The sequence below is a fragment of the Hypanus sabinus genome, chromosome 4, assembly GCF_030144855.1.
Source record: "Hypanus sabinus isolate sHypSab1 chromosome 4, sHypSab1.hap1, whole genome shotgun sequence".
NCBI lineage: Eukaryota > Metazoa > Chordata > Chondrichthyes > Myliobatiformes > Dasyatidae > Hypanus > Hypanus sabinus.
This window is the reverse complement of record NC_082709.1, coordinates 16,574,050-16,601,510: the sequence shown is the minus strand read 5'-3', so window position 1 is coordinate 16,601,510 and position 27,461 is coordinate 16,574,050. Positions and strand designations below refer to the sequence as shown.

Here is a 27,461-nt window from a genome sequence, read left to right as displayed (position 1 = left end):
CCTTTTACCCTTGCAGTTTCTTAACTCAACCCACATGGATTAAACATCTTCCGATCCTATGTCACAACTTTCTAATGATTTGATGCCATTCTTTACAAGCAGAGCCACACCACCCCCTCTGCCTGTCTTCCTATCCCTCCAATACAATATGCAAGCTTGGACATTTGGCTCCCAACTACAACCATCCTTTAGCCACAATTCAGTGATGGCCACAACATCATACCTTACAATCTGTAATAGTGTAACAAGATCATCCACCTTATTTCTTACACTCTGTGCACTGAGATATAACACCTCGAGTACTGTATTTGATATCCTTTTGATTTTTGCATCCCCATTACACTGATACTTACCCTGCTGGCTACAATTTTGTCCTGTCATCTGCCTGCTCTTCCTGACAGTCTGACTGCACACTATCTTTGCTTTTTTACCATCCGTCCTATTCTGAGTTCCTTCACTCTGGTCCCTACCCCTCCACCAAATCAACAAACCTGCCCATGAGAATATTGGTCCCCCTCGCATTTAGATGCAAACTGTCTTTTGTACAGATAATATTCTCCTCTGCTAAGATTGTGTTTTTATTCTCAATCCAAGGTTTAAACTTTCCTTTGTGTTTACTTACTTAGAATGGAATCTTCAATCTCCAACTGACTGGTGCCATATTAAAACAATTCCAAAATGAAACGGGTAATCAGTTTCTTTCAATTATGTACAACTACACTCTTATTTGAGTCTGCCTGAGATTACACTTCCTGACTCACAAGCACAAGTTTTAAAACAGTATAAATTTAATCTCATCCAACAGAATTTATACAACAGTACACTCCTGGGCTACAAATGAGTGTACTTTAGCCCTTACTCTGCCCTAAAAGTGCTACATCACCTGAGGGCAGGAAATTTAACCTGAAACAGTGCTTCATTCAAATGTACAAAGTACAATATTCAACAATCTACTCAGACTTAAAAATAGCATCTGGTTTCCACCCTTTGTCCCTTACAGAATTAAACATTTATTTAGCTCCAAGCATTTTCCATTACCCAAGAAACACAATTTCCCCAAAACATGCTGACTTTGTGTTAGCCCACAGAATATTACCCTTATCAGCTCCTTCACTAACTTTGTACTGCTTCTGTAGAATTCCTTTCCTTGATTATCTGCCAATAAGAAATTCTCAAACTATTCTCAACAAGTATTCAGCATTCAAATTATCCCTCTACCCTGCGCCTCCATCTTTCAATAATGGAACATTACATATGTTGAACGTACATTGCTTTGGTGTAACAGTGCAAGAGACCTCAGAGAGATAGGTCAAAGTAGAAGGGGATGGATGATTTAAGTGTCAAGCAATAGGAAGCAGTCCCACTGCTAGTCTAAATACTGGCATTCCACAAAGTAAAACCTAATCCATACTTAGTTCCTCTAATGTAGCGGAGATCACTTCTCCAAGGATCGTCATTTTGTCATAATGGAGAGGCTTGTAAGTTCCTAAGAGCAACAGGTTCTGAAGAGGTGGCTTTGGAGATTGTGGAGGCATTGGAAATGATCTTCCAGGAATCAATAGACTCTGACATGGTTCCGGAGGACTGGAAGGTCGCAAGTGTAGTTCCGCTGTTTAAAAAAGGAGGGAGGCAGCAAAAAGAAAATTACAGACCTGTTAGTCTGACATCAGTAGTTGGAAAGTTATTGGGAGTTGATTCTCAAGGACGCGGTTAAGAAATACCTCAAGGTGCTTGACAAGATAGGCCCAAGCCAGGATGGTTTCATGAAGGGAAGATCCTGCCTCGCCAACCTATTGGAATTTTTTGAGGTAATCTCAAATAAGATTGACAAGGGAGAGGCTGTGGATGTTGTGTATTTGGATTTTCAAAAGGCCTTCGATAAGGTGCCACATAAGAGGCTGCTTAATAAGATGAGAGCTCATGGAATTACAGGAAAGATATTGGAATGGGTGGAACATTGGCTGATAGGCAGAAAGCAAAAGGTGGGAATAAAGGGATCCTATTCTGGTTGGTTGCTGGTTACTAGTGGTGTTCCGCAGGGGTTGGTGTTGGGGCCGCTTCTTTTTACACTGTATATCGATGATTTAGATTATGGATTAAATGGTTTTGTGGCTAAGCTTGCGGATGACACCAAGATAAGTGGAGGAGCAGGAAGTGTTGAGGAAATGGAAAGGTTGCAGACAGACTTGGTCAGTTTAGGAGAGTGGGCAAAGAAATGGCAGAAGATATACAATATTGAGAAATGTACAGTTGTACATTTTGGAAGAAGAAATAATTGAGCAGATTATTATTTAGATGGGGAGAAAATTCAAAAATCGGAAGTGCAAAGGGACTTGGGGGTCCTCATGCAGGATACCCTAAAGGTTAACCACCAGGTTGGATTGGCAGTAAGGAAAGCAAATGCTATGTTGGCATTCATTTCAAGAGGAATAGTGTACAAGAGTAAGGTGTTGATGTGACTCTGTGGGGCACTGGTGAAACCTCATTTGGAATATTGCGTGCAGTTTTGAGCCCCCCATCTTAGAAGGAATGTACTAATGTTGCAGAGAGTTCAAAGAAGATTTAGGAGGATGATTCCTGGAATGCAGGGGCTAACGTATGAGGTGCGTTTGTCCACTCTTAGATTGTATTCATTAGAGTATAGAAGAATGAGAGGGGATCTCAGAAACATTTCAAATGTTGGAAGGGTTGGACAGAGTAGATGTGGAAAGGCTGTTTCCCTTGGTGGATGAATCCAGGACAAGAGGCCACAGTCTTAGAACTAGAGGGTACCCATTTAAAACAGAAGAGGAGAATTTTTTTAGCCAGAGGGTCGTGGATTTATGGAATTCATTGCTACATACAGCTGTGGAGGACCAATCATTGAGAGTGTTTAAGGAGGATATTGATAGGTATCTAATTAGTCAGGATATCAAGGGATATGGGGAAAAAGCCAGAAATTGGAACTAGATGGGAGCATAGTTTAGCTGATGGTGGAGTGGTGGAGCAAACTCGATGGGCCAAATGGCCTACTTCTGCTCCTTTGTCTTGTGATCTTGTGAGCATAAAGAAAATTGTTACCATAAGAAAACCTTCCACAATTCAGCCTAAAAATCTTGGCTCTATATTCTGCATCCCTGCTAGTACGAGATTATCTTAGTCATTTAAAGATTCAACAAGTACAAGTTATAATTACAGTCCTTGTACATCTGCATTGAAACTCAGCTAAGAGTCAACTAATACATCAATGTTCCAATCCTATAGCAGTAGATACCTAAAGTCTATGCTTGCATTACAAGAATCAATTAATATCCTTAAGTTTAATCTTTCTAGAGGAAACTGAATGATAATAAAACAGCTGCAGCTCATCTACACAAAACATAACAGTCATCGAACCCAATAGAGAAAGGAAAAAGTCCATCAACTTATTACAAAACTTTGGGTGTGGGGGTGGAGTCATTCTTATTAATAAGCTGTACTGTTGGAGCCTTAAAGTATCTGGCCACATCACCTCCTTTGTAGAAGATAAGTTTATGCACACATAATACAAAAATACTAAGGACTAATTGTGAGTAAGATCCTGAATGACAAAAATCATGCAAAGGAGGAAAGTACCCCAAAGCCTTAGTATCTAAATTTTCGGTCATAGTAGCTACCAGGACAGTTTTACTGCTGTTACTTGAAATAAGTTGTAGGAATGTTAATTAAGGAGTGGAACAATGACACTGAAGATACACTTGAAATCTTGGAGATGAGAAACAGTAGTTCAGGACATTTAGGACTTATGGGATGGATATAGTGGAAAAAAACATCCACTTATACAACTTTTCAGCTTGTTTCAAAGCATTAAGTGTAATTACTGTAAACATAGTTAAATATAGCAGCCAATTTCAGCTTAGCAAGGTTGCACAAACAGTAATGAAATTAATAGACACATAATCAGCTTCACTAAAACAGATTGAGACATAAATATTTGTCAGACTCTCGTGTTCTTTATTGAATAGTACCAGGAAAGTACTATTCAACCAAAAACAAGGCAAGAGAGTACACAGGCCTCAGCATAACATCTCAAAAGACAGTTCAACTCCAATCAGTGCCAAGCTTAAATGTCAGCCTTATCCATGTGATCACGTTCTTGGGTGAGACTTAATCAAGAAAGTGTTACACTGAAAATTAAAGAACAAAATTAAAACCATGACTAACTTTCCTGAGACAGAAACAATTATTTCAGTTCTGGGAGTCTGCTGATACTTAGACACAAAGACAAAAAGAGAGCCTGGTATGTGAAAAGTTGAATTAATAAGGAGCATGTCTAAGATGAGGATATTCAACAGGTCACCTGCCCATAGTCCATGGGCCAAATCCAGTCCAATTTCTAATATCATCCAGCTTGTCATGACACACATCAACTCCAGCCTTCCACACAACCTCCGCCCACTGTAATTTGCCCAACACCGAAACAGGTCTAAGCTAGACACCATCTCCTTGGCCCTAAACTCATGTCTGGAGCATCTAGAAAGTTTGGAAATATGCAAACTACTGTTTATTGACTACAGCTTCACACTCAATACTATAGTCTCTAAGCAATATCATAAAACTCCAGACCCTGGGAGTCAACACCTCCCTCTGAAACTGGATCCAGACCAACATACTGCAATCAGTAAGAATAGGCAGCTACATCTTCGCCATTATTATTCTAAACACGCTTGCTCCATGAGATTGTGTCCTCAGCCCCATGTTGTACTCCCTGGACACTCATGACTGCGTGACCACATTCCACTCAACAAGTTTCCAGTTGCTACCACTATAGTGGGCCATATCACAATGAGTCAGAGTAAAGGAAGGAGATAGAGAACTTAGTGACATGTTGTCATGGTAACGTTTCCCTCAATGTCAACAAAACAGAACTGCTGAACACTTAACATCAAGGGGAAGGGGTCATTGTTCATGTTCCTGCCTACAACATGTTAAGTTGAGAGTTTCAAAATCCTAGAGGTGAACATCATTAATAGCCTGCCCTAGACCAACCACTTTGATGTCACAGCCAATAAACCTTACAAACACCTCCACTCCCTCAGGAAGTCAAAACATTTGGCATGTCTCCATCGATACTTATCAATTTTTAAATTGTAGCACCATAGAAAGCATTCTATCTGGATGCACAGCGGCTTGGCATGGCAACTCTCCTCACTTGACTGCAAGAAACTCCAGAGAGCTGAGAACACTACTCAGCACATCACAGAAATAAGCCTCCCTTCCGAGGACTTTGTCTGTACTTCTCACTGCATCAGTAAAGCATAATCAAAGACCCTTCCTCCCCAGTCTCTCTTCTCCCCTCTCCCACAGGGCAGAAGATACACTTACCACTAGGTTCAAGGACAGTTTCTTTCCCACCGTTATCAGATTCTTGAGCAAACCTCTTGCATGACAAGATGGACTATTGACCTCACAATCCATCTCATTATGATCTTGCACTTCATTGTTTACCTAAACTGCTCTCTCTGTCCCTTGCACTTTATTCTGCAGTCTAATTGTGTTAATTTGTTCTACCTCAATGCACTGTTTAACCATTTGATCCATTAAAACTGTATCCAAGACAAGCATTTCACTGTGGCTTGGTACATGTGATAATAATAAACTATTTCAGGTATCAGAGAAATTGCCAATATAAACTTGTGTAGCTCACCTACATTTTAATTAAGTTGTAAGAGTGATAATAAAGCAGCTGTGCTGGAATGGCAGAGCAGACTTTATGGGCTGAATGGCCTAATTCTGCTCCTAAATATTATGGTAATATAGACAACACAAGGACTTACTTAAAATATTTATCACATACAAGAAGTGTTCCAAAAACAAAAATTACGTAAAAATCCGACCAACATTCTTGCAACTTACACTTAATTTTACTTATTTAGACGCAGTGTGTAGGAGGCCCTTCTGGCCCTATGAGTCATACTGCCCAACATCCCCCAATTTCATCCTAGCCTAATTACACGACAATTTACAATAACCAACTAACCCACCAGCCGATATGTCTTTAGACTATGGGAGGAAATTGCAATACCCAGAGGAAACCCATGTGGTCACAGGGAGAATAAACAAACTCCTTACAGGCAGCAACAGGAATTGAACCCAGGTTGCTGGTACTGAAAAGCATTGTGCTAACTGCTTCAGATTTGGGTTGAGGGGCATCAAATCTGCCTACCCCAACTGACGAGCTAAAGCCCAAGTATGGAAAATGGTTTGCTCGTCAGCAATATTATGGCTGTAAAAGTATTTAAGAATATATTAACTGAAAAGCTTAACGGGGGGGGGGGGGTACAATTATAAAAAATATGATAAACAATATCAGTTTATTTTGATCAGACAATTCAAGATAAATAGAACAGAAATCAAATAAAAAGCAAGAAAAAATTACACAAAATGTGTAATCTTTCTGCCCAAACTGTTATCGAAGCAAAGTTCAGAAAAGGTGTTAAAAGGAAATTAGGTATTTGAAAAGAGTAATATTAAAGAGTGTGGTAAGCAAGCAAGAGAGTAGGATTAGATTTGGCTACATGGTTTTATGTGAAAATAAAACTTGGGTATATTTGCTGTAAAACCCCACAAAACAATTTCCCTGCACAAGAATATGTCAGCTAATCTATTTTACCAAGACTAGCACATACCACGCTATATTTAATTTTAGTATTATCGGACTGGAGAATTAAACTGCAAGTTTGCTGTAATTCAAAGCATTACAGTTGTCACGAGTCAAATATTTGACATCCATGAGCATTATGGAGCAGTGAAAGATACCTATAATCCCCAAATTCAGTTCTATTTGGAATATTGGTTGGACTATTACAACATCTTTATGTTCTTTGACTTCCAGTTTAAGATTGTGCTGGGGAAGCCCAGCAACTATTTATCAAGGCAAACAAAAAGTAAATACTTCATTAATGAACACTTTTCCTGGCAAAATTTCTGGTAAAAGATCACCGCAAACATGGAGGTGAGGCAGAGATGAGGCAAGCAGAGGGGAGACAGAGTCGAGGCAGAAGCAGGCGAGTGAGTGCAAGGCCGAATTGAAGCAGAGTTGAGGCGAGCAGAGGCAAAGCAAAGTCAACGTGACCAAAGGAGAGGCCATCCACCAAACCCGAGAACATGGAATGGCTCAAGGTTTGATTGATCTAAGTACCGGGTCAATATGGGAAGATCAGGTACAAGATGAAACGTGGCGGCAAGTTCCAGGTCCACAGTGTATTGAATTGACAGGGCCTAGGTCCTACAGCGAGGAACAACATGATGTTTGGACGATTTAAAGGCAGGACCAGATTGAAAAGGCAATGTGTTGGGACCAAAAGCAAGAGTCGGGCCAGCTCTGTTCCGTGTGTTTACTCAGCTCTGTGCTGAACAGAGGCTGTGACCTGCTCCGGCTTTGAGTCTTCATTCTGGGTGCTGTTTGCTTGCTTTTGTTGTATGCTTGATTTACTTTTTCTCTCTGCACGTAGGGTGAATCACAGTCTTTTTTACAAATGGGTTCTTTTGGGTTTGTTTTGTGGCTACCTGTAAGGAAACAACCCTCAAGGTTGTATAATACATACATACTTTGAGAATGAATGTAGTTTGTAATTGCACTTGCAGAGGAGGAAAAACAGCCAAAGTTCTTCCAAACTCTGTTCAAAAATTATAGAAATCTGAACTTAGATCTCACATGTATTTGAAAAAAGTTCAAAGAAAATTCATTATCAAAGTACATATGCAGTATGTCACCATGTACAATCCAGAGATTCATTTTCTTGCAGGCATACTCAATAAATCCATAATAGAATAATAACCATAATAGGATCAGTGAAAGACCACACCAACATGGGCATTTAACCAGTGTGCAAAAGACAACAGACTGCAATACAAAAAGAAATAATAATAATCAATAAAGAACATGAGATGAAGAGTCCTTGAAGTTCCGTAGGTTACCTCAGTTGTACTCAGCTAAGATTCCACCATCATGATGGTGAAGCTTTAACTATTTAAATGGAAATCTGAAAATGGAAATGCAATACTTGCAACATTAGTGAAGCTACCAACTAGGATTTGTGGAGTTGTATTTAGCTTCAGAAATAAATTGATTGGGCAAAACAGAAAGGAGGGTGGGTGGCTTACCAAAAGCATCAATCCATCTCTAAATCTCAAATAGTTATCTACATTAAATATATACTCAGTGGCCACTACATTGGGTACAGGAGTGGAACCCACTGTGAACCCGGGTATAATCAGTGATAGAAAATGAATCAGAGTCAGCCATGGCAACATTTAGGTACCTCCTGTAATGTTTGTGATCTTCTGCTGCTGCAGCCCATCAACTTCAAGGTTCAACATGTTGGGCATTCAGATGTTCTTCTGCACACCAATATTGCAACATGTGTTTGAGTTACTGTCGCCTTCCTGTCAGCTTGAAACAGCTTGGCCATTCTCCTCTGACATCTCTCATTAACAAAGTGTTTTCACTCACAGAAATGCCACTCATTAAATGCCATTTTAGTTTTTCACATCATTCTCAGTAAACTCTAGAGATTGTTGTGCATGAAAATCTCAGGAGGTCAGCAGTTTGAGATAATCAAACCACCCCGTCTAGCACCAATCATTCCACAAAGTCACTTAGATCACATCTCTTCACCACTCTCATGTTTGGTCTCAACAACTGAACTTCTTGACTATATCTGCAAGATTTTATGCAATGAGTGGTTGCCTGATGACTGGCTGATTAGATACGTATTTGCATTAATGAGCAAGCATACAAGTATACCTTATAAAGTGGCTATTGAGTATTTCTATATAATCAACTATGTGAGGAATATGGTTTCTTTAAAAAAAAAGCAAAAAAAGTTTCTCTGGTGAATATGGGACTTTAAAGTGTGTCTGCCCTAATTTCACAAAAGAAAATGTTACCCATATCCATTCCATATCAAATCACCATTGAAGCACAAAGTTCAAAGAGTTCAAAGTACGGTATGTATACTACATACAACCTTCAGATTCATCTCCTTATAGGCAGTCACACAACAAGGAAACAAAAAAAAAAATCAAAAAACAGACCAAACATTGTACGTGCAGGAAAAAAGCAAATCATACAAATAAGAAAATAACATTCAAGACTGAAGTTCACAATAGTGAGCCCACAGCCACGAAGCTAGTCACAGCTGATCCAGCAGCCCGCTAGTTGCAAGCCACAGTGTCAGTTCAGTCTGCTCCAGGAATGGCCAAACATTGGCTCATTCCCCACTTTTGGACCCGGGACTCACTGCCTCCATTCGAGCCACACACACTACACTGTAACTGCCCTACACCTTTGAGACTCCAGTTCACACTACAGTTACAGACTATTGAGTGCAGAGACTGTTTTGAGAAAGCAGGAATAATAAAGTATTTAATGGTCATGTTTGCTGCCAGCAAGTCATCACTGTGCTTCACCAGTGCCATCTTAAACCAGAACTTTAAGCAGAAGTGGCCGTTGTGTTCTTTACACGTAACATGGGTTACTCATAAAGAAACATATTCTGGAAGAACATAACTAGAACTTGTATAAAGAACACAACAGTGGCAAGTTATGGTAGAACTTGATCTACACTCACAATTGCAACAGATTATGTTATTGTTCCTTTTCATGCCTCATGGCACAATGGGGAGTATTTTTGCCATTTCTTTTTCTTACAAGGCCAAGTTGCCAGCTCGGCACTCAACGCAGCAAGAAGCCAGCTGGTTTCAAACCCTGGACCAAAGTCCAGTGCTGATGCCACTACACTACCAGCTGGCTTGCAACAGACTACATATACCAATTTATTCTCACACGCTCTAAGCCAAATAACGAACACCACCCAACTCCACCTGATCCATCTATTTAAAAGCAAAAGGAGTACCCAAATTGTAAAGTTCATAACCAAATTACCCTGACAAAACTGATTAATTCACAAAACATGGTGCCAAAACTTCTGACATACAAATCTATACTGATCATAGCCAAAACCCAATATTCATTTAAATGGCACTAAAAGTAAATCATGAAGAATAATAACTTATCAGAACTGCTTCCACACACTGAAATTGTAGACATTTCTTTGTTATCAAAAATAAAAACACCAGTAACTAATTCAAAACATAGGCCATAATTATAACTAGCTGCTTCTGCGACACCCTTCCACTGGTACGCCTGTGACAAGATAACGCTCCTGCCTACAGCTCCTGACTGTCACCAATAACAACTGATTTTTGACGAGCTCATCTGAAGATACTAAAAGAAAAATTTTCATTATATTGCACCTTCCACGTCCCTACAGAAGGAAGCTAGAGGTCTATGAGCCAGTCCTCAATGGATCACAGGTGCAGAGGGTGAGTAACTTTCATTTTGGAGGATCTGTTCTGGATCCAGCAGGTTGCCATTGCAAACGACAGCATTGCAGCACCTATACTTTTTTTTAAGAAGTTTGCACAGATTCAGCATGTTATCTAAAACTTCTACAGATGTGTGGTGGAGAGTATACTGACTGGTTGCACCACGGACTGGTACGGAAATGCCAATGCCCTTGAATAGAAAAGCAAACAAAAAGTAGTGGATACAGGCAGTCCATCACAGGAAAAGCGCCCCCCCCCCCCCCAATCACTGAGCACACCTACAAGGAGCTCGCAGGAAAGCAGCATCCATCATCACAGACCCCCACCATCAGAAAGTCCCACACCACCATGTCCAGGAACCATCCACTTAATCATTAGACTCTTGAAACAGACAGGATAATTTCACTCATACCAACACTGAAATGATTCCACAACTTAAGGACTCACTTACAATGGCTCTACAAATGATGTTCTCAATATTAGTTATTTTTTTTCTTTTTGCACAATGGTTGTTTGTCCATCTTTGTTATGTGCAATTTCCCACTGATTCGATTGTGCTTCTTTGCATTTACTGTGAATGCCGGCAAGAAAATGAATCTCAAATTCGACATACATGTTCATTGATATTAAATTTACTTTGAAGTTCGAACAACGAAAATCTCCAAAAAAAAACCTGGAGACAATTACTTGTAAAGCAGGGGTTCCCAACCTGGGGTCCACAAACCCCCTCAGTTAATGGTAGGGATCCATGGCATTAAAAAGACTGGAAACTCATTTTAAAGTATGCCATTGTTGCAAAGTAAGGAAAAACTTTGACCAATATGCATGCAGCATGATGGCAGAAAGAGTAGGTGCTAAAACAGCAATAAGCTGTTTTTGAGGTATTAGTTTAGGTCAAGTATTGGGTACAATCAAATACTGGTCAGGTGTGCAGTATGTCAGAATTCTTACCATTCCAACTGCAATACTTGTTTAATGTACAGCCTTTTTAAAAATTGTTTTCATTGTGGAAAATATGCATTAAAGATCCAAGGGTAGAAATGACTGATACCAGAGAGCATGCATTGAAGATGAGTGGATGTAGGTTTAAAGAGAATGTGAGGGGTATTTTTTTTTTTTGCTCAGGGTGGGGTAGGTGCCTAGAATGCATTTCCTGGTATGGTGGTTGAGGCAAATACACAAGAGGCTTTCAAGAGATGTTTAGATAAGCACACGTGAGGAAGATGGAGGGATATGGTCATCGTGTAGGTAGGAGGTACTAGATTTTGGGGGACTTTGATTTACTTTTTTGCAGATTTGGCTCAACATGTGGGCGAAGGGCCTTTTCCTGTACTGTTCTATTCTATGTTCTATCCCATGACACTAAATAAAACTGGGCCTTGGACAAATGTTTCTCAAAACAAAAACAGGTACCCCAACACAACTCTTCCTTATAAACTGTATTGAAACCGCAGCCCGGATTGTATGTTCACAATGCAAAATGGAACCTGATTTGAAGAGGTCTGATTCAGCGGAAAGCCCAAGGCCATCAAGCCCAAAATACTAAAATCTTCTCACTTTAAATAAATGGGGACAATATGGAATCTGCCTGCATCATATGGATTACTTCAATATGTTTTTTTTCCTGTTTTCTATTACCTGCGCTTAACTCTTAAAAAGGGCAATTTCAAAGCTCAACTGTAAACTGTAAACTCTCTTCAAAGTTTATTTCCCTGTATTATAACGGGGTCTGAACTCAAGAAGAGGGAAACTTCATTTACTTATCAAGGTATGTTTTCTGATCAAACAAAAAAAATCTTACATTTTGTAAACACAGTAGAGTAATAAAGTGACTTGATAGTTTGAATTTAGAATTGGTTTACTCAGAGAAAACAGAGGCACAGGTGGAATGGTGTTACTCTCAATGGAGGCCCAAGGTCAGTGGTGTTCCACAGCATGCAGTAATACATTACTCTCAAGAGATCCACGGCCAGTGGTGTTCAACAGAGACTAATAGGGCTTCTGTTGCTTGTGATATATATAAATGACTTGGATGAAAACGTAGATAGGTGGATTGCAGCTATATAGGACTCTGGTCAGACCCCACTTGGAGTACTGTACCTCAGTTTTGGTTGCCTCACTACAGAGAGGATGTGGAAACCATAGAAAGGGTGCAGAGGAGATGTACAAGGATGTTGCCTGGATTGGTGAGCATGTCTTATGAGGATAGGTTGAGTGAACTCGGCCTTTTCTCCTTGGAGGGATGGAGGATGAGAGGTGGTCTGATAGAGGTGTACCAGATGATGACAGGCATTGATTGTGTGGATAGTCAGAGGCTTTTTCCCAGGGCTGAAATAGTTGCCACAAGAGGACTCAGGTTTAAGGTGCTGGGGAGTAGGTACAGAGGTGATGTCAAGGGTAAGTTTTTTTTACTCAGAGAGTGGCAAGTGCGTGGAATGGGCTGCCAGCAACGGTGGTGGAGGCAGATACGATATGGTCTTTTAAGAGACTTTTGGATAGGTACATGGAGCTTAGAAAAATAGAGGGCTATAGGTAAGCCTAGTAATTTCTAGAGTAGGGACATGCTCGGCACAATCTTGAGTAGGTTTTCTATGTGGGTTAGTAAATTTGCTGTGTAACTCTGGTTGCTCCCATTACATGTAGAGACTTTGGAGAAAGTACAGAGAAAGTTTACCAGGATCCTGCCTGGATTAGAGGGCATTAGTTACAACAAGAATTGTTTTCTCTGAAGCGTTAGAGGCCGACGAGAGAACTGATTGAAGTTTATAACATTATGATAGGAAGAGCTAGGGTGGAAATGTCAATTATTAAAGGATATGCACTTAAGAGGAGAGTGGGGAAAGTTCACAGGAGATATGTAGGATAAGAATGTGGTAGGTACCCGGAACAGGCTGCCAGAGCAAGAGATGGAAGTAGATTCAACAGCGGAATTTAAAAGGCTGCTAGTCTTAAACATGTAGGAATGGAGGAATATGGATCGTGCACGGACAGAAGAGAATTAGTTTAATTGAGCATCATATTCAGCACAGACATTGTGGGCCTAATGGCCTGGTGCTGGGCCATGTTCCACATTCCAAATATTCATTATGACACTTCACCATTTCAAAAATTCATAACACAACTGAAACAAAACAAAATCTATGCCAGTTATCTCCATGGACTGCAGTAAATATTACAGAATCAAGGAGTGATCTGCCGTGAGTGAAGGTGAAGAGCAAATAATTCAAAAGGAACAACACTCTGGAGTTTAACAAATGTCCTTCCCTCACTTTTGATGGTTTAATCCAAAGTATGGATTAATATTGAAAGTTCAATCACCTCCACTTGAAACACAAAAACATTACTTCTGGCAAATTTCCCCATCCATATGAAAGCCTTCAACAAATAGAAATCAAAGTGAACTAGAGCCTTTGGGGGGCGGGGGGGGGGGAGGTTGTTGAAAGGAGGTGCAAGATTCCTCATTTAACACCCCTAAAATCTGCCACCACTTACACCGCACATGTGCAATACAAGTCTTACTTACTTATTCAGATAGAGCGTAGAATAGACCTGGTGCTTCCGGCTCTTTGAGCTACCCCGCCCAGCAATCTCCCAATTTAATCTGAGCCTAATCACCGAACAATTTACAGTGGCCAATTCGCCCACTGGTACGGCTTTGGAATGTAGGAGGTAACCGAAGCCCCTGGAGGAAATCCACGGGGTCATGGGGAGAATGTACAGACAGCTGAGGGAAATTAACCCAGGTTGCCCATACTGTAAAGTATTGTGTTAACCACTATGCTACCGCGCCACCCAGTTAAGTTCAGCTCCAACAGTTTAAGAGCTTCACACAATTAAGTTGTCAACTTGATTAGCATTCCCTATAAACATACTCAATTACTCCTTCCACAACAAAATAATACATATACATACACAACATATTTTACAGCAACTCAATCACCTGAACTCACTACAACTGCCCACTGGAAGAACCCAGACACATAGAAGACTGTACAATGCAGGAATAGAATTAGGCCACTCAGTCATCGACTCTGACCTGAAAAAGGAAGGAGGGAGAAGGGGAAAGGAAGGAAGGAAAGCTAGTGAGAGATCACTATCCTGGCTGGAACACAGCGCCGTACCCCCAGGAGACTGCAGGCACACCAGTTTAATTTCAGTTTGTGCATGCAAAGGATCTTCCCCATCCCCAACCTTGCCCAGCACATCACCCTAGTATGTACAAACTTCCAAGGCAGCAGGAAACTGGCCTTACTGCCATCTTGGAGCCTTGACTTGCTCAGAGGATAAATACCACAGCTGTGGAATAACTCCAAATTATATGCCAGCCTGGCACAGAATGATATCACTACCACCCTTTTATTATCGCAAGGGCACAACACAAGAACCCCAAATCTTTTCACCATGACATCTACTGAAAAAGATGGCTCATTATCACCATCTCAAATGCAAATAACAATGGCTATTACAATTTGCAGGTGAGGCACGATCAAAATGAAGGCAGGCTATGACTGTTTATGCACTTGTTCAGTGCATTCTGTTACAAGTGCAAAATTGTTCAAAATATTTTCAAGTCTTGAGTAAATACAGTAACTTCCACATCCTTATCCAAGGAAAACAAGTCATGGATTTCAGTCTAACAATTGCAATAAGTTTATCAACAAGCCCTCAACTCTGTGCCCCAATTTTCACCATTGATTTTCATGATAGAAGCAGTTAGCGTCCTGATGAAGGGTCTCGGCCCAAAACATCGACAGTGCTTCTCCCTATAGATGCTGCCTGGCCTGCTGTGTTCCACCAGCATTTTGTGTGTGTTGCTTGAATTTCCAGCATCTGCAGATCTCCTCGTGTTAGTATAATTTTTTTTTTGTTTTGGATGGACCATGAAGGTGAGGAGTAAAGAAGTAAAATAAGATGCAAAATTTATTGTCCGAAGCAAAATGATTTGGGATACTTCACAAAAATATGTCCTTGGAGGGCAATAGCTGATTGTTCCATGGCAACAAGTCTGTCTATTAACAAGCTAAATTTAAAAACTGACGATAAAGAAATGTTCCCTACTTCAGATAATGCTTGTTGATAGAAAACCTAAATCATTCATCATCACTGTTTACATTGTATATGTATTAAACCAAGCAAAACCAAGCTCAAACCAAGCAAATTTTAAAAAAGGCAACTAAAGTATAAGAAAGGCCACTTTTCACAAGAAAGTACAGCAGCTGTTGGAATTCTTTAAAAATAGCTGACAAAAACAAGAAATGGCACCTGTGGAAAAAGAAGCAGTTGGTTTTCTTCCAACAGATCTGACCTGCTGAATAGTTCCAATATTTTCTCTATTTCAAAAAAAATACTTCACCATTGTCCTAATCAAAAAAAACATGATGGAATTCTTAAATAATTTTAGCTTTAGTATGCTTCTACGGACTACCAACTTTACAGTTTGTAACACTGATCTATATCTCACCATTTTATGAATTTAATCTACATTATTAATTCAAAAGTGAAGCTATGCTGCAAGCACAGCACTAATGAAAGACTATGTGACAGAAGTGACCAGATTCCTAAATGAAGAAGATCAATAGAAACTATTGCTATCCAATGCAGTTCTGATGTGCAAGCCTTATGAAATCTGCAAATGGAAGTATGCTTGCTATCACTGCCGTAAATTATTGAGGCAACCTCTCCTCCAACAGGCAAATCTCAGTATTATTTCTACAGCAAAAAATTCAGTAGTTCATTCATGTAAAACATGCTAGCCGTGTTAAAAGTGCAAACAGCGTTAATCTGAAGAACAAACAGGCAAAACTACTGGCATTTGAAATACCGGCCTCTATTATCACAGTTGGAGACGTCAATCATTCCGATGTTCTTATAACTGCACAGGCAATATGACAATGATCTCAGAGAAAATCAGCAATCTCTGCAGCATACTCAAGGCCTCCCCTCCCCCGCACACTGAAATTTGACCAATCAGAAGGTGTCATCCATGACCTACTGGAAGACTTGCATCAAGCTTCAAATCCTTAAAAAAAACATCAATCATAGAAAACAGAGAAAGGACACTGAATTATACAGTATTAACCTCTAGGGTTTGCATACAAAGACCCCAGATTTATTTATGCCCTTCCTTTAAGAGCTTCAGCACAGTTCTTAACACTAAACCAACTACCAATTTGATGAACCTCTCTGCCCTCACCAGGAATAATGCTCTTGTGATTAACGAGTATCTGCTGTGGAGAGCCCAAGAAAAACAGGGTAAAAACATAATTATCTCCTTCATAAAAATACCACCTCAATAATTATACTGATGCCTCTCGTCAAGGGTGGTATACTTGGTCTACTATGTAGGATCAGTGCAATGATCCTGCACATTTGGATCTTTTCATCTTCATTTCTTATTATAATTAACCAGTTTTACATTTTAACACCCTCAAATTGCAACTCAACATTTTGTGCTACTTATTAATATCAAGCTTGTTATTAGAAATATTGTGCTGAAGGTACACTTTTTCATTTGGCAGTTAAAATGGCAATGATTAAATGCTGGTAATTTTTTTTACTGCAGCTGCTTTCTGGACATTTCCTTTGTTTCAAAATTCTGATCAGTGAAAGTACCAACAAAAAAAAAACTGCTGACCTGTTTGATTTTGCATCTCTCTGCAGAAGATTCAAGGACAGTTACATGCCACTGAAGAAATGTAGCAAGTGCAAAGAAAAAATATATAATAAGCCATGGGACTATTATTCAAGCTGCTACTGATTACTGCCCATATTGTAGGGAAGAGTCAACAAATGAAGATGTCCATCAAATTATCTATTTACTATTTGAGGCACAATTCCTCTTTGTCACGACTTTAATTACCAGCAGCTCATCAACGAAATAAAATCTAAAAGAATTTTGTTTAAAATTTAGCCTTCAAGCTAAACTACAGAAAGGATCCAACTTCTATAATTCTGAGCTATCAAAAATGCACCCACGAACCTTGCTGGAACTAAAGTAAAAATAAAATTGTACAGAAATAGATAAGCTTGCGTAAATCTTGGTAAATCTGTGAAAGAACTGTCAGCATGCAACTGCTTCTATGATTTTAATTTACAAAGTTAAAGTCATGTTAATTGTGAGACTGAACTATGAAGTTTCAATTTCCGTTTAGTTCAATAAGATTTCACCTTGTCATAATTCTATTTTCTAAATTCATTTCTTAAGGAAATTATTAAATTTACCACATATACTTCAGGTATAATATATCAACGGTAACTTTACAATAGATGTAAGCTGGCACAATAGTGTAATGGTCAGCACAATGCTTTACAGTACAGGCAACCTGGGTTCAATTCCCGACTCTGCCTGAAGGGAGTTCGTACGCTCTCCCCATGATCACGTGGCTTTCCTCGAGGTGCTCTGGTTTCCTCCCACAGTCCAAAGGCATACCTGTTGGTAGGTTAATTGGGCCTGGGTTAAATTGGGGATTGCTGGGTAGCACGGCTTGAAAGGGCCGGAAGGACCTGTGCACTATTTCAATAAATGAAATAAAGAAATATTCAGACTGAAATACACAAATTTCACAACTGATTCCCATAATTGGAAGTTTGTTAACAAGTTTCAACTTTATCAAATATCTACATTTTTTATATCTACTAAATATAACCTCCACATTATTACAAAGAAACACAGAACAGATCATTCTCTTTTGTTCTACCACAACTTAACAGATAAGTAAACCTTCATAGCACAACAGAGGATTCAGCATTAACAGCAAAGCAAAGTATGATCATCCACTGATAAATACAAGGACTGAAGGTCCAGGAAAAAAAAATCCCAGAAAGAATGAACAATGTAAGCACAAGAAATCAGGATGAAAGTCAAAGGAATGAACAAAAACGCAAAAGAAAATCTGCAGATTCAGGAAATCCAAGCACTCAGTTTCTCCAGCATTTTGGGAATGAAAATAGAAGTACATTAAAGAGAATAAAAAGTGGATCAGATTAAAGTTCAAAACAGATCCAAAAAGACCCCTAAAAAAAAATCAAGATGAAAAGATACAGTACACATAATCAGTGAGCAGAGTCTAATTACATCATCATACAATTCAAAGGGAGGGGTCAGAAAACAACCTGTACACACATATAGCCTTTAACACAACAATGCTAAAATATAGCAGGAATTTTCAAATCAAGAATTACTGAATACAAGATCATAAAGTTCTGTTAATACAATCCTTCACTACAATACCTGGATGATGCACAACAGAACACGGGAGCAGGCCATTCACCCCAAGAGTTAAGGCATTATCAAGAACACTCTAACAACTACTTGCTAACATAGAAAGAGACCTAAAGCCTCACACTTTTAAAGCAAGAAAGCATTCATAAAAGCTCAAGAGGCAGTAATTTCCAATTCAGAAATTAAGGAAGCTTGCTTAATTCCAGCAACAAAATTGTTCTACTAGAATTCCAGCAACATCTTCAATATGCATTCAATATCTTCAAAGTCTCTACAACTAAAACAGTTTTTGTTTTGATGGCAGACATCATAGAGACCACTTCAATTGACAACTTAGGCACACACTCAATAAACTGACCAAACAGCTTCCACTCAATATTCCTTGGGATGATTTGGGCCCAGAGATTTGTTTTTGTTAACAGGAATAGGAATTTCAAAAAAATGAACTAATTCAATTATTTCTGGTACAAAATACTCATGAGTACTCGTGACAGGTTGCCTGGATACTTAATAAATTACCACGGAATTATTAACACCTGAATTATTAGCTTCATGGACTTTACAGTAATGAAGTGCTCCTGTAAAATTTCCATAAAACAAAATATCATTAAACAGAGCAAGCCCATGTTTATTCCTTACATCGGCAATGCAAAACAAGCATGCAGGGAACAAACCTCATCAAATAGTGATATTAAAATCTCTGGTGTTGCAGATATACAACAATTGAAGACATTTGGAATTACAATTCAAGCTGGGAGTGACTGCTCGGTTTCAATTCAATGACACCACTAATGGGTTCTTAGCAGCTCCATGAAATCAAGCAGCTGTCAACGCAATGATCAGAAGAAAAAGTCATACACTCCCATAAGGAAATGAGCACATCAGGATGTTTGGCAAAACATCTGCTCCTTCATATTTCATCTGACATAACAAAAAACAGCTAAACAAAGAAATACAAGCACAGCTTTGTATTTTTTTTGTTTTAAGTGCATTAACATATTTTTAACAACAAAAAAGTGATTTACCAATAATATCATTAACACTACAACCAACTTTCACACAAATAATTCTGATGGCTGGCATTAAGCTAATTAAGACAGCCTTAATGCACATTAATATTGCTTTATTTTTAAAAATAAGGTATGCAATCAATAACCAACAAAATGTTGCATCTAAAGTTTTAAGATGACAAATATTAAATGTTTCAAACACCTGCAGATATATTGTGCTTATTTGGTTGACAATGCAATTTTGTTTCAGGATTCATTTTTGTCCTTGGGACAAAATAATAATTGATGCCAACTGGTGTTACTGTAAAAGAAGGTTAGCTTTGATATATTTTCTTTTAAGCAGAGGTGTAGAACCTTTGTGGAATAAAATCAGAAGCATACTGCATTTCAGCTGCAAAGTTCACATCATTATTTAATATTTCACTTAAGTGTCCACACTACTCTTCTTTTTTTTTAAAAAAAGGTTCTGCTTCAATAACCTAATCCTATAAATTTGGATTTTTTTTTACTTATTGGTTTTCAGCACCAAAAATGCTAGGTCCCAATGGCAATAAGGAAACCTGTACATATATCCTAAATCTCACACAAATTAGTATCACTCCTATAAAACGGGGAAAAATCCAACAATAAAAATGCAGCATTTCAAGCAACTTTGCAAAAGAAATGCAATCATGATGCACCAATATTTTGTTTTTCTTTGATCAGCTTATCTCCCCTGCTTAATCTGCCAAATCTTGCAAGCTTTTGTTGCATGTATAATTTAAAGCCATCTGCTGTTTGGGCTTTTGCATTTCCAGAAAAAAAATTAACCCCAAGATAGGAGTGGGTTTGCTACTAATATTGAAAGTATCCTGTTACACTGCGTTCTTTTCTCAGAATATTAATTACAAATATTCACAATAAAAGAGAATCCTCCACGTCTTCAAAATTTGCCCACTACAAACACTTTAAAAAATGGCAGCTTACAAACCACAAAACCACTTAAAAGCCCTGACAGCATTTTCAAGTTAGAATACTGACGACTCTGGCTGGCATTCCAACTTTATTTTTTTTTAAACTTTCTGTCAAGATACCCACAGAACTTTGTACAATGAAAAGCTGTAATCTATGTATATAAAAACTTGCACAAATCTAACACGTGGATATAGTCAGTAATAAGTTTAATTTTAAAACAAATTCAAAACAGGTTTGTGTTCACTGCCAATCATGTTGAAATAAGCACTATAATTGAAAAGTTACATGTAGTACTCTTCAAAATTAATACAAATCAAAAAATGGAGATGAAGGCATCATCTGAAGGTACTATGGATGTTTTAAGATTTTGGATGGTACAAATTCATATTTTATGCAACTTTATACAAGGAATATGCATTTCCAAAACGACCTCGTTCTGAAGAAATATAAATAGGATTGTAAGAATCAATATTGTTCTAGGAAACGTGGGAATCCGTTCACAAGCATACTGTATTTATAGATACGTCTACAATTCGAGATTCGTACCTCAGTGGGCAATTTAGAAAACGCTTCCCATACTAAACCAAATAAAATGTCAGCATTTATTGCTGTTTAAAATGTTCACATTTGCAAGGGTGTCTATAATACATTCAGTATGAAGTGCTGACACTCCAATATTCATTCCCTGTTCATTTCATAAACATATTCATCTATTTATGCTAACTCTTCAAGTACCACTGTTGAAGTTGTTTTCCTTCACATAAAAACAAACCATAAGTATACTGTCGACAAAGCAGCAGCATCTTTCCCTGTGCATAAATTGCCCAATTTTACGACTGGGTTTGATATTGGCAAGTCCAGCCCTAATAAAGCTTATCTGAAGTTTCTACAGTTTCATTTTTAAAAAGCTTGCAACTCAAGCTGGCAACAGCCAGAAGTTGAAAGAAACAAAGTCCTTTTCAAGAATAGGACAAGGAACAAACAACCATAAACACAAGACTTGGTAAATTTTACTAAAACTTTATATGACGTCACTGACCCCCGAAACGATTCCTAACTTTAGGTTGTCTTTTATTTTTTTTAAAAAAAGTCTTCCTGCAAACAAAAGGCTTTTAAAAAACATTACCCAAGATGGCGAAGGGTTGTTGTTTTGAAAAGAAAAATGGAGGATATTGTAATATACACAAAGGGATAAATTTCAACAACTCGCCTGCAGCCGGCCTGAATAAGGAAGCAGCGGAGATACAAAGCGAGGAGGAGGGGAGAGGGGCAGAGATGGAGCGGCAGGGGAAAGAGAGCAGAGCGGCCGGACATGGGCACGTAACCTTGGGGGGCGGGGGGGGGACCAGCCAGATTTATTTTAATAAGAGTTATCGCCTAATTGATCTGAATGAATCGCGGCGGTGTTTGTGTGCCCGGAGCTGACGGAGAGGATGGGAACGCAGCTGGGTGACACCGAGGCCGTGTCGCTTAGCCCGGCCCAACTCGCCTGGCGGCCGGACTGTCAAAGGGATGAGGAGGAGGGCAGAGGGGGCAGCGTTGGGGAGGGGGGCCCGCTTCACACCACCCCCCACCCCACCCCACCCCACCCCACCCACTCCGAGTCACGGGCTCTGTCCGCACTGGCACCGGCTCGCCAAACCACTCGGCCCGGGGTTCTGCCCTCGGCCTCACCGGTCGCCCACCTGCCTGTCCGGGCCCGGGGACAGGGCCGCCGGCCGCGATCCCGCTCCGCGTCGCGTCCGTTTGTTTTCTCTCTCCCCCCCCCCCCCCACCACCCCGTTTGAAAAATAAACTACGGGAGAGAAAGTGGATGGGAAACTGGGTGCGAGCGGAACACAAAGCGCCCGCTCTCCGAAATAAATCAGAAGGAAAACACACACCGTAACGCGACTGACAGAAATCCAGTGGAAAATGGTACGGTTTGTTGTTTAAAAAATCTGTCCGTTGAGGTGTTTAAAGGGAAAAGTCCGTCTCCAGTGAGCTCGCAGTTACAAAAGGATCTAATTAAAGCGACATGTAAGACAGAGACGGTTAGAGACACAAAGTGAAGAGCGAACAAGACTCAGCCTCACCGGCTGGACGTTACCGAGCAACCCGAGAGCTTCAGGGGCCCCAACCTTTCCACGATTTGCCCCCTCACTAATATTTCAGCTGCCCCCCCCACACTTGGTGTTTATTTTTTTTCAGAAAGAAAATGCAACTCACCTAGCTCGCAGATGTCATCGACTTCCCTTCCGGATACGTCGAGAGTTAGAGGACAGATGGTGGAATTATTTCTTAACGTTCTTGTTTTCGTTTCGAAACTTTTTTTTTAACTGAGGCGGGAGGAGAAAGGGGAGAATTCGTTAATTCACCAGAAGCTGTGAGGGAGACCGAGACTTTTTCAGCTTCAATGCATGTGGTTCACGAACTGGTGACGTCAGGCATGGCTCAAACAATGAAACTTACTGCTACAAGAAACATTTTCCTAAATGAAACCAACAGCTATCAGCTAGCGGCAGCAAAAATTAGTACATTATAGTTCTCCTTTTATCGGTTCGATCAACGGCAAGATCGCTTTTAAAATACACTTCTTGATGCTTAAGGATTATATACTAGATTGTGGGCACGTGAGAAATGCACAGCCGAGTAATTCATTATAAAAGCTTCTCATCCCTTTTTTTGCAGGCGATGCGAATGTCAGCTCAGCTTTACCGCGGTCATTTGTAACATAAGTGATTGCAATCCATGCACGCACACATAGGAAATATAACTATTCAAATCGTGAGTCTTAAGAAAGCATCTTGTGTGGAAATCTTTACATTCATTTTGCGGTAAATGTGCTAACATTTAAAAATGCTGGAAGAACATTCTTCTGTAAAATAAACGAAGTGTTCAATTAGTTATTCGGTATTAATTATTTTGATAATAACTGACCAAAGGATCTGCAGTAGACAGCTGCGCTGTGCTTGCAGTTATTGATTTTTCACTGCTACATTCCGGGAATACAAATTTGATCGCTTCCGTATAACGGGTAGTAATTTTATCAAAACTAGAAAACAAAACATTTAACTTGAACGGAATACAAATCGTCTTCATTGCCATTAGAAAGATGCAATTCTTGTGAACCCCCATGACTTGTAAATGTTTTCACTTAATTATTAGATTAATAATTTTTAATGAACAACTTTCATTTACATTAACCAAATTATGTCATTGCTATAGAGGAGTATGTTAGACCACTGTTTATTTTAACATATCCGGCTATGCTTGCAAATCAAGAATGTTCGTGCAATATGGGAAGCAACACCAGTGACCATTACTTGAGTAACATTTGCAGGAACAAAACAAATCTGAATTCAATTATTTGAATACATAAAATAATTGATTATATGTATTAACAGAATATAAGTATTTGACAGAAAATATTAGTGGATGTTAAAAGCATAAAGTTCAAGTAGTACATAATAAAACTTCTATATGTATTTTAGCATTAAATCATAGAATTGTAATGTTAGTTTTTTGTGCTACAGTGGCAACTTTGGGCAAAGTATTATCAGAAATATATTAGTCTGGACAATGCTAGTTTTAAAACAAGGTAGAGTCAATATAACTTTTCTATTCTGTTTGGTCAGAAAATGTAAATATACAAATGTTTGTAAAATGTTGCATATGACAATTATATTTTATGAAGGTTCTCGCACAACTACTTGTGAAAAGTAACAAGTGGGTTATGATTACATCGGGAATAATCAAGACTAATTTTTAATTAATCAAAACTATCCTATTTTTGCAATGTAATAAATTTTATACCTTGCAAAAGCAACTAATTGTATTATATTATTCAAGTTACATACACACACAGTACTGTGCAAAAGTCTTAGGCACCCTAGATTTTTTATATGGTTTCAGATTATATGGCCTCCGCAGAGCCTTGATCCCAACATCATCAAGCCTATCTGAAATTACCTGGATACACAGAAGCAAGAAACAGCCAAAGTCTGCAGAAGAACTGTGTTCTAAATGATGCTTTGAACAACCTACCAACTAGTTTTCTTATAAAACTGCTCGACAGTGTACCAAAGAGAATTGATGCAGTTTTAAAGGTCATACCAAATATTGATTTGATTTAGTTTTTCATTGTTTTCTGCTCTTCAAAGTATTTTTTTTGATATTTAGAAACTTTACATTTCATTATTTTGAAAGCATCTTTGCTTACAGATTTTTTTATATATGCCTAAGACTTTTGCACAGTACTATGTGTGTGTGTGTGTTTACAGGGATATGTTGAAGTAAATAAGTTAATTTGTGTATCACAGATGTCCTTTTCCAAATCAAATATCATTCTCTTATAATTATTCACAAAAAATACATATCAAATCAGTTTATGTGCAGTTCAATTCAACCAAAATATGTTGTATAATTACAAAATGAAATTTTCAATCCATTTACCTATTCATGATATGTAGGTATAATTGTATAAATATTCTAAGGAAAGCAAAAGGTTTCAAGAGAATATTATTTGGGCTCCCACAATGGTGTGACATCTTGACAACAGCTAATGCCAAGTTAGGGAGCAAAAATCAACCAGGGATACATTTTACTTCCAAAGTATATGGTTATGGATATTTTGTGAGTACGGGATTACTTCTCCATGATGTAACATCACACTGACATTTATAAATAAGGTTTATGCTTGCCTTGAATGAGAGTGCCTGCTAGCTATACAACTATTGCTGCTAGCTTTCATCAGTATCTTCAGAAAATTCAAAAAAACGGGAGAGAGTACATGAATATAGGATTTGTACATTTTAAAAATGTTGCAGAGGCAATGTATTATGAAGGTGCAGTCATACAACGAAGTAGGAACCAAACCATAACATTGAATATAAAGGAGGTAATAGTTTTTTTTTGCCAAGAATCCAAAGCAGCAGAAATGAGGACTCGCCTCACCAAAATGTCAGTCTAATTTTAGTTTGTACAACTATTTCCCATTTTCATGCAATTGCAAATGTAGTTTTGCTCCAATTTTTAAACTCTCCCACAAAGTACATGAATTTTCAAGTATCTAAATACCAGTCCTAAATTCATTCTGAAATAGGGCTATAGCATGAGGCAAAGCAAGTCCCCAGTGCCCTCGAGGCATCACCATTGGGAAACTTGAACCAAGCACAAATTAGATGCTTTGACTCTAATAGTCTTTAACACTGTACTCAGTGTGTGCCTCTACCAATAGCACAATGGAGCAGAATTTCACTGTTTCTATTGCTCTAAATTTAATCCTCAAACTAAACATTTATCTATACAATTAACTGTTGTAATTAACACACATTTAACTTTTTTTTCACAGAATCGCTTTCAGACGTAATTTAGTTTTTGTGTCCTTTACCTCGCAGATCAGTATGAGAAATATGATCTGCTTATATTTTAGATGATCCAAACTCTCATTTTCAAGTATAGACATTATGTCTTACTTTCCTTTATTTCTCTAAAAAAAGTAATGTTGAGTTCTTCATGTCTTAAAATAAAATCCCCAATAATCCTTGCTTAATTATTTTTCAAATGATCTTCAATTTTGTTTTGATAACAAGGTGACTAAAATTATTTTCCATTAGTCTCAATAAATTTTACAGACTTTGTCATTTCTTTGCCTTGTAACAGCTTTAAAACATTTGATTCAGCACTATTACCATCCATAAGAAAGTTCATTGGCTTAGAACTTTGTTTTTCTTTCCACAGATGTTACCAGACCTGCTAAGTATTTCTTTTCCTGTTTTTATTTCACCTTCATTAATGTTAACTCCATATTTTCGGTAAATATTCTATAAACAGATTTGTTTTTTTCTTATTTAGCTAATGATACATATTTTATTGCATACACTTTCACGCTTCTTCCTTCAAAGTTCAGTATCTTTATTTAGACAAAATTCATATTGTAATGATTAAATTTGGAGGTTTCAGTGATCTGTTAGTTTTTGTGCGAGGGAGGGGTTGGGGTGTTTGGGGATTGTGAGTTTTTGTTTCTTTTCCTTTTCGTGTGGGGAGGGATTGATGTCTCTCAGCTACCTGTACGGTTGTCCGTATTTTGGTTATCTGCAGAAGACAAGTTTCAGAGTTGTATTCTGCATAGATACTTCAATAATAAAATGACTCTTTGACCTTTGATCTAGAACTGTGGAAATGACTTTCAACAGTGGACAGCAGTTGCTAGCTGGGAGGGGGGATGTGCAAATTCCTATGGATATAATAGTAACCTAACACTACTGGAAGTAAAAAGGACAAAAATGTGTAAAACAGGTGAAGCATAAATATGTAAGAAAAACAATTAGATATAGAGAGTGATTCCATATCTTATTTAAAAATGCAGGGGTAATGAAAAACAAGATTTATCTCTATTACAATATTCAGTGCATCAGGAAAGTGTGTGTTTAAAGTGAAGAATTAGATGAAAACAGATAGCTGAAGTCTAGCTGCAGATGGATTGGTACTAAGTATTGCTGGCAATAATGTACTTTCATTTGATATTGAAAGGGGAAAGTCACAGCAGGGTTGCTGTGTTCATCAGAAACCATAGAAGGACATAACAAAACTGAAATGTTCAGTATAAATGTACTTAAATCATAGGAAAAGATTGGTCACATTAAGGATGTGCCCATGAACTAGCAAAAGGGAATTAGGGTGGGCGAGATATAAAGAAAAAACATATAACTATATGTATATAAAGATTAACATATAGGATGAGAGTTGATCTACTTTGTAAATGAAACTTACAAAAAGCTCAACAAAATTAATACAAAGAAGTTGTTTCCACTCACTAAGGAGCCCAGAAACAAGTATCACCCTTTCAGGATTACAATGAGAAGAAATTTCTTCAGATGATCATGAATCTTTGACATTCTCATTCCTAGAGGGGAAAAGAGACTCAATCATTGTGTTAATTCAAA

The 27,461-nt window shown here is 38.4% G+C and overlaps 1 protein-coding gene across 17 annotated transcripts in view; it reads right to left on the bottom strand.

Moving 5' to 3' along the window:
• baz2ba (bromodomain adjacent to zinc finger domain, 2Ba) overlaps positions 1-24,670 on the bottom strand; it is a 250,780-nt gene extending 226,110 nt beyond the window's left edge. For 7 of the 17 annotated variants that reach the window (XM_059966476.1, XM_059966475.1, XM_059966488.1 and 4 more), the window contains exon 1: positions 22,221-22,268. The gene's annotated coding sequence lies outside the window, so the exon portion shown is untranslated. The other 10 variants (XM_059966477.1, XM_059966482.1, XM_059966481.1 and 7 more) reach the window with 5 other exon arrangements.
• Positions 24,671-27,461: the final 2,791 nt, after the last annotated feature.